Consider the following 6,634-nt stretch of genomic DNA (forward strand, 5'->3'; position numbering starts at 1 on the left):
GTTATGATTTGCCTTGCATCCTGTAATATAGTCAAAAAGGGGAAGAACAGGTTAAACTCAACAATAAAGATTTGATTTTGTTGCCCTTTTATTTCTCACAAACATCACCAGCACCTGGTGAGCCTGCTCTCTTATCAGTTAGATATCTTGAAGTGTATACTCTCTCCTGCAGGCAATCAGCTACATTACTATCATAGAACCCTGGCAATGGAAGAGATCAGTGACCAATGTGTGACATCTCCTACTCTAGCACCACAACTCACGGCATGACTGTCTGCTATTGTCCTTCCCCTGCTCCAAATCCCACCACTTAGGAAACAGCTTACTACATATTTGCAACAGAGACTCCCCAGTGGGGGACCACTGGCCCAAGGCTGTGGTTTACCCTTTAGTCCAATCCTCTGCTTTCCTCCTTTCAGAAAAGATCTCACATGGTTTCCACTTCTCTAAGAACATTCCACTAATTTTAATATGTTTTGGATTTATTTTTATTTTTATTGATCTCTTCAACTATTTCTACAGGTGAAGCATGGGGAAAAGATTTTACAGGATAAACATAGCATGATAGATGGAAATGAAAATGCTCTCCAGTTCTCTGGGCTCAGACCTGGCAAAACACATCAAGAAGGCTGGAACTATGGGCAAATACAGGACCTGTTATGATACTTCTCTCAGGAAAATGGTGAAGAAAATTGATATCAGCCAGCACACCAAGTACACTTGCTTCTTCTGTGGCAAAACGAAGATGAAGAGATGAGGTATGGGCATTTGGCACTGTGGTTCCTGCATGAAAACAGTAGCTGGAGGTGACTGGACCTACAACACCACTTCTGTAGTCACAGTGAAGCCTGCCATCTGAAGACTGAAGAAACTGAAGGACCAGTAGGAGTGCCATCTTTTGATAATGTTGCTAGCCTATAATAAATGGGTTAATTTATGTAACAACAACAAAAAATCTCCCCAGGCTAGAACGATTTCAATAGGTGATAGTAATAACGGAGCAGACCAGAACACCTGGGAAGCATGGTCCTTGAGAGTTACTTTTTTTATTACTTTATTTATTTTAATTGGAGGCTAATTACTTTACAGTATTGTGTTTTTTTGCCATACATTGACATGCATCAGCCTTGGTTGTATATGTGTCCCCCCATCCTGAACCCCTCTCTCACCTCCCTCTCCACCCCATTCCTCTGGGTAGTTCTACAGCACCAACTTTGAGTGCCCAGCTTCATGCATCAAACTTGCACTGGTCATCTATTTTACATATGGTATGTATGTAAAATACCATGTTTCAATGCTTTTCTCTCATATCATCCCACTCTCACATTCTCCTACATGGTCCAAAAGTCTGTTCTTTATATCTGTGTCTCTTGCTGTCTTGTATATAGGGTTGTTGTTACTGTCTTTCTAAATTCCATATATATGTGTTAATATACTGTATTAGTGTTTCTCTTCCTGGATTAAATAATAATACAGTGAGAGACTCTGAAAAGCAAGGGTCAATAAGTGGAATCAAAGCATCGGGGGAAGGGAAAGAAAATACCGAGGAGAAAGGGAGAATGGAGGAGGCAGGGAACTTAGATTTTTCTGACCAAAGCCCTTTCTTATTCCTGAATGTAAAAAAAAAAAAAAAAAAAAAAAAAAAGTTAGTATGGCAACATTGTAAAATCTTTGAGGTTTTGTAGATTTATTCACAATTTCACTTCATATGAAAGTGATGTTCCAGCCTGAGGATATGGAGATTGATAACTATTGGTTATTCACTAGCAGAAAGACTAGCCAGGAAAAAAATGAGATAAATAATCAAAACTTGGACTGTCTGGTCTAAAGAAAGGCGGTATTTCCTGATCCACATCTTTTTCTGCCAGAAGTGAATGAACTCTCACACATTAAAATTTAATTCCCAGGTAACAATTAAGTAGTGAATGATGAGTTTTTACTGTCTTCAAGGTGCTAAGTAAGGCATGTTTAAGGATAAAAAGTGAACAAATTGTAGGTCCTGTATATTCAAGAAGCTTATAAAACAAACACAAAACCAAAAGAAGCTTTTAGTCTCATAGGTTAAAAACAGTTATGTGAATTAAAATATAGAATAAAGGTAATAATTTTGATTGAGAAAGAATTTATACCACTACAGTTTAGAAGACAGAAATTTAACGTCTAAATAACTTTTAGAAGTGAAACTTTATGAGAAGAAACACCTTAAATAAAGGTAAAATACAAGGAAAGCATTGGGTGTCTAAGAAGCGTAAGAGTTTACTTAAACACAGAACTCTTTAAAGAACACAGTGTGCTAGATTTTAATGCAGTTCAGTACCATTTCATGGAGATTCTGAAATATCAGTCTGAGTACTCCTTGTCTAGTCTCTGTGAAGTTTCAAGTCTAAGTCTCAGGATCCTTTTAATGAGGACAGTGAATCTGTGGATCAAATATTGACCCCGTCCTCCACACCTCTACTCTACTCCTGCCCATCCAGGGTGAAAGGTTAAGGTGAGCATCAATCAGCTAATGCATTAATTCTACCCAATAGATATCTGGAGTTCTAACTTTTACTCTGCTAAGGAAAGGTGAGTGAAAGGATGGAAGCGGAAGTTGTTCTCAATATTTATGGTGGGAAGAAAGTTCCTAGCATGCAAGTTGTAAGAATGAAAGTTTGGGAGAACATGTTGCCTCTTCAGCAGTGAATTCTAGTGCTACATTGCATGCAAGAGCTTTGATGGTGAGAGAAAGAGAGAGTACAGTAGATTGTGGATGTAGCAGAGTTGCTGCTGCTGCTGCTGCTAAGTAGCTTCAGTCGTGTCCGGCTCTGTGCGACCCCATAGACGGCAGCCCACCAGGCTCCTCCGTCTCTGGGATTCTCCAGGCAAGAACACTAGAGTGGATTGCCATTTCCTTCTCCAGTGCATGAAAGGGAAAATTGAAAGTGAAGTCACTCAGTCGTGTCCAACTCTTAGTGACCCCATGGACTGTAGCCTACCAGGCTCCTCCGTCCATGGGATTTTCCAGGCAAGAGTACTGGAGTGGGGTGCCATTGCCTTCTCCGAGCAGAGTAGGATACATTATTTTTTAATATTTTTTTTTTATCATATGTTAGAAATCGGCAGGCCCATAAATTAAGAAAAATGGCACAACTGAAGAGCCAAGCAAATACTAGATTTAAAACAGAGAATTTAAGGCTCCATGAGAGAATAAGACCCAATGTCTGCAACAGTGCATAAACTCTTATGCCCCCCAAAATGGTAGGAGCCCCTGTATTCTTTCTCAGCAAGTCCCACTGGCCCTGGTACAACAGACACTTTGCAGCATCTCTAAGCACACCCAGGAATCAGTTTCTTCTACGTGCAAAAACTTCATTCACTCCCACACATCAGCCTTCTCGCATGCTTCTGTGAAACTGATCCAAGGACATGGTCTTGGCACCAAAGTTAAATTCACCAGAAACTATGATTTACAATGTAAAATGACTCAAGCTTAAAGTGAAACACTTTTTAACTTTTATCTTTGAAAGCACTTTTAAAAATGAAGCCCAATTAACTATATACACATTTTAGAATTTTTTTTTAAAGTGATAACAACTAAAGATATGTTTGTTAAATATGAACATGATTGGGAACATAATCATCATCACAGATATGTAAGAATTTTAAAGCAGGAGCTACTTTTGTTATATTTTGCTAAGGTTCTAGTTCAAGTCCCTCAGACACAAATGAGAAGATTGGGGTCTGGAAAGTAACAGGATATTTGTCCGTTTGTTTATTTGCCTACTCCCAAGCTCTATAGGATACAGTTTTGCACACTGGAGGAGGAAACAAGGCAAAAGACACCAGACTAGTTGAGTATTTAAGCATTTGTGATTATAATTCTCATGTAGTCTATAAATGTACCATAATTAGAATTGCTTTCTAGAGATAAAAGAAGTATTTCAATAGCACACAACTGTGGGAAACTTGTCTGCTGCTTAATATTCAAATAAAATGATATTTATCAAATGCCAAAATGTGTGGTCTTGTGACAATCTTGAGAAACTGTAGCCTCTATTCAGAGTAAATTATTATTTCAAACTAAATTATGAGTTTTATACATTTTATCCTCTCCACAACTGTGTGGAGTAGATGCTATTAGTAACTTCAGTTAACAGATGAGGAAACAACGGCCTGAGATGAGGTAATATGTAAACTTATGGATCTAATAGATCATAGAAATGGAACTTGAAGCCAGACTCTTAGATCCCAGAAACTATACATTACACCCAAGTACCGCACAGCCTCCAAAATCGATTAAACACTTGAATGAAAATTCTTGACCAAGGGCCATCTGATGCTGAGAACATAAGAGTTCTGAGGTTGGATAATAAGATAGAAGTGAAGGACTGCAGTCTGAAATAAAAGTTTCCTTAATAAAATCCCAAAGTGTCTCTCTCATCCATCAACCACAGTCAGGGAAAATCTTATCTGTAGAGCAGGAGGCCATCAGTTCAATTAGTCCAGGACTTATTCTATATTTTCAGTGATAGATGATTCATGCAAACTAGGATAATTCCTGTTAAGAGCAAGCAAACTGCACAAGAACAGGGTTAGTCAGAGAAGCACAGCCACGACTGGACTTAAGCAGAGCACAGTTGCCATGGACTGAACGTGATCCCTCCAAACTCATATGTTGAAGCTTTAACTCCCAATGTGATGATATTAGGATGTTTCCTCTGGGTGCAATGAAATGGCAATCCACTCCAGTACTCTTGCTTGGAAAATTCCACAGATGGGGGAACCTGGTAGGCTACAGTCCGTGGGGTTGCAAAGAGTCGGGCACGACTGAGCAACTTCACTTTCTTTCACTTTGAGGTTGAAGCCACAATAATGAAAGTAGCACTCATAAGAAGCAGTGATGTCAGAGCTTCCTCTCTTCACTCTGTGAAGACACAGCAAGACGGTGACCATCATTAGGAGGAGAGAAGGTCCTAATCAAGAGCCAGATCTGCTGTCACCTTGACCTTTGACTTCTCAGCCTCCAAAACTTTGAACATCAAACATATGTCGGTTAAGCCATCCAGTGTATGGTATTTTTAACACCAGTCAAGCTGAATAAGACAGTGATCTAATTTCCAAGGAGTCAAACAAAATAAGCATAGTTGAGGGTTTATTGATGTCATGAAAAAATTGCTTAAGCTTCTCATCTGTAGTATATGAATAATTACAGATATTGCAGAATATTTTATAAAGATTAAATGGGATATAGTTCTTAAAAACATTCAATTTATCATCTGCCTGAGGCTATGCCCAGAGATCTTTTTTGAATTCTTGCCCTCAAAGTGCTTTTATTTGTTTGTTTGTTTTTATGTGAGGTTCCCATTCCAGTTTCTTGGATACATGTTAAGAGCAAAGGGGCTTATGGTCACTGAAATCTGAGGATAATGTGGGAAAGAATGTGAGCCTGAGTTGGGTTGGCATATCCTAGACACAGTCTTGGAAAGTCATTTGGCAGGAGGAACTGCAAGTTTTACACTTAGAGAAGCCAAGAAGAAAATAGAGACGGAAGTGAAGGAGTCAATGTTACATGTGACCATATGAGAGGAAGAGGAAAGCTGAGATCACAGGAAATACAGCAGGCAGTAGTTTGTTAAATATGAAAAGTGGCTAATTTTAGTTAGAAACTTTCTTTGGCTGCAATTGCGTTCGTCTGAAACTGGTTGTTGACTCAAAGTCAGACGTCTGTACTGTTAAAATTATTCATGATATGAGACAAAAAAATTGCCCATGTCTCCTGCCTGTATACATATGTATGGAGGGATGTAGGCTGTTTGTAAGTACAATAGGACAGCCACGGCTAGAGCTTTCCTCATAGAGATCTGCCATAACCACCTACTGCTGCATCATTTTGTAATAACATAACCGGTGAAAAACTAACAGCAGAAATACTGACTTGATCTCCCAGGACATTGCTTTAAATGGTAGAGTATAGGAAGGGACTGACTTACAAAGTCTAGTGTCATCCACCCCTCTACACAGGGATTCTTCCTTATTCTAGAAAGTGCTTGTAACAAATAGAATAAGTAGAGGGCAGAGGGCCATGAGGGATCTGCAAGTAGAGGTATGATTCTGCTGAAAAGCAGGTTGAAGAAAACACTAAGTGGAGAACTTCAAATATCAGTAAATCTGCCACATACAATATTTAACCTCATTTTTCCAGAAAGCATGTAGAGAAGCTCAAAATGGGGAATACAAGTTGGATATTCTCTCAACAAAACATATTTCTAACAGACTATTCAAGACTGAGTGGGTGTTTAGTATGTGGTTAAATTTTAAAAAGCAAATTCTGAAAACAGCATGTTTTACAATATTTTTGTTTTATCACAAATTCCTTATTAAATTTATGTTCTACAAGTCATATTGACTCTTAGAGGGGACTCTTTGCTCTTAGTCTGGTCTCTCTTTCTCTAGGGAATTGATTTTTTTCACAGTATCTTGCACATGTAAGTGTGTGTACTTCCTGTCCTTGTTTGTATAAATGAAAGTGTTTTGTTCAGCATTAGACATTAACTGGCGGAGAAGGAAATGGCAACCCACTCCAGTGTTCTTGCCTGGAAAATCCTATGGACAGAGGAGCCTGGTAGGCTGCAGACCATGGGGTAGCTAAGGG

The 6,634-nt window shown here is 38.9% G+C and overlaps 1 pseudogene; it reads left to right on the forward strand.

Moving 5' to 3' along the window:
* Positions 1 to 568: 568 nt before the first annotated feature.
* LOC145534867 (large ribosomal subunit protein eL43 pseudogene) lies at positions 569 to 886 on the forward strand (annotated as a pseudogene).
* The last annotated feature ends 5,748 nt before the right edge of the window (positions 887 to 6,634 follow it).

This window comes from Giraffa tippelskirchi, chromosome 14 (assembly GCF_054371585.1).
Source record: "Giraffa tippelskirchi isolate mGirTip1 chromosome 14, T2T-mGirTip1v1.2.pri, whole genome shotgun sequence".
Classification (NCBI taxonomy): Eukaryota; Metazoa; Chordata; class Mammalia; order Artiodactyla; family Giraffidae; genus Giraffa; species Giraffa tippelskirchi.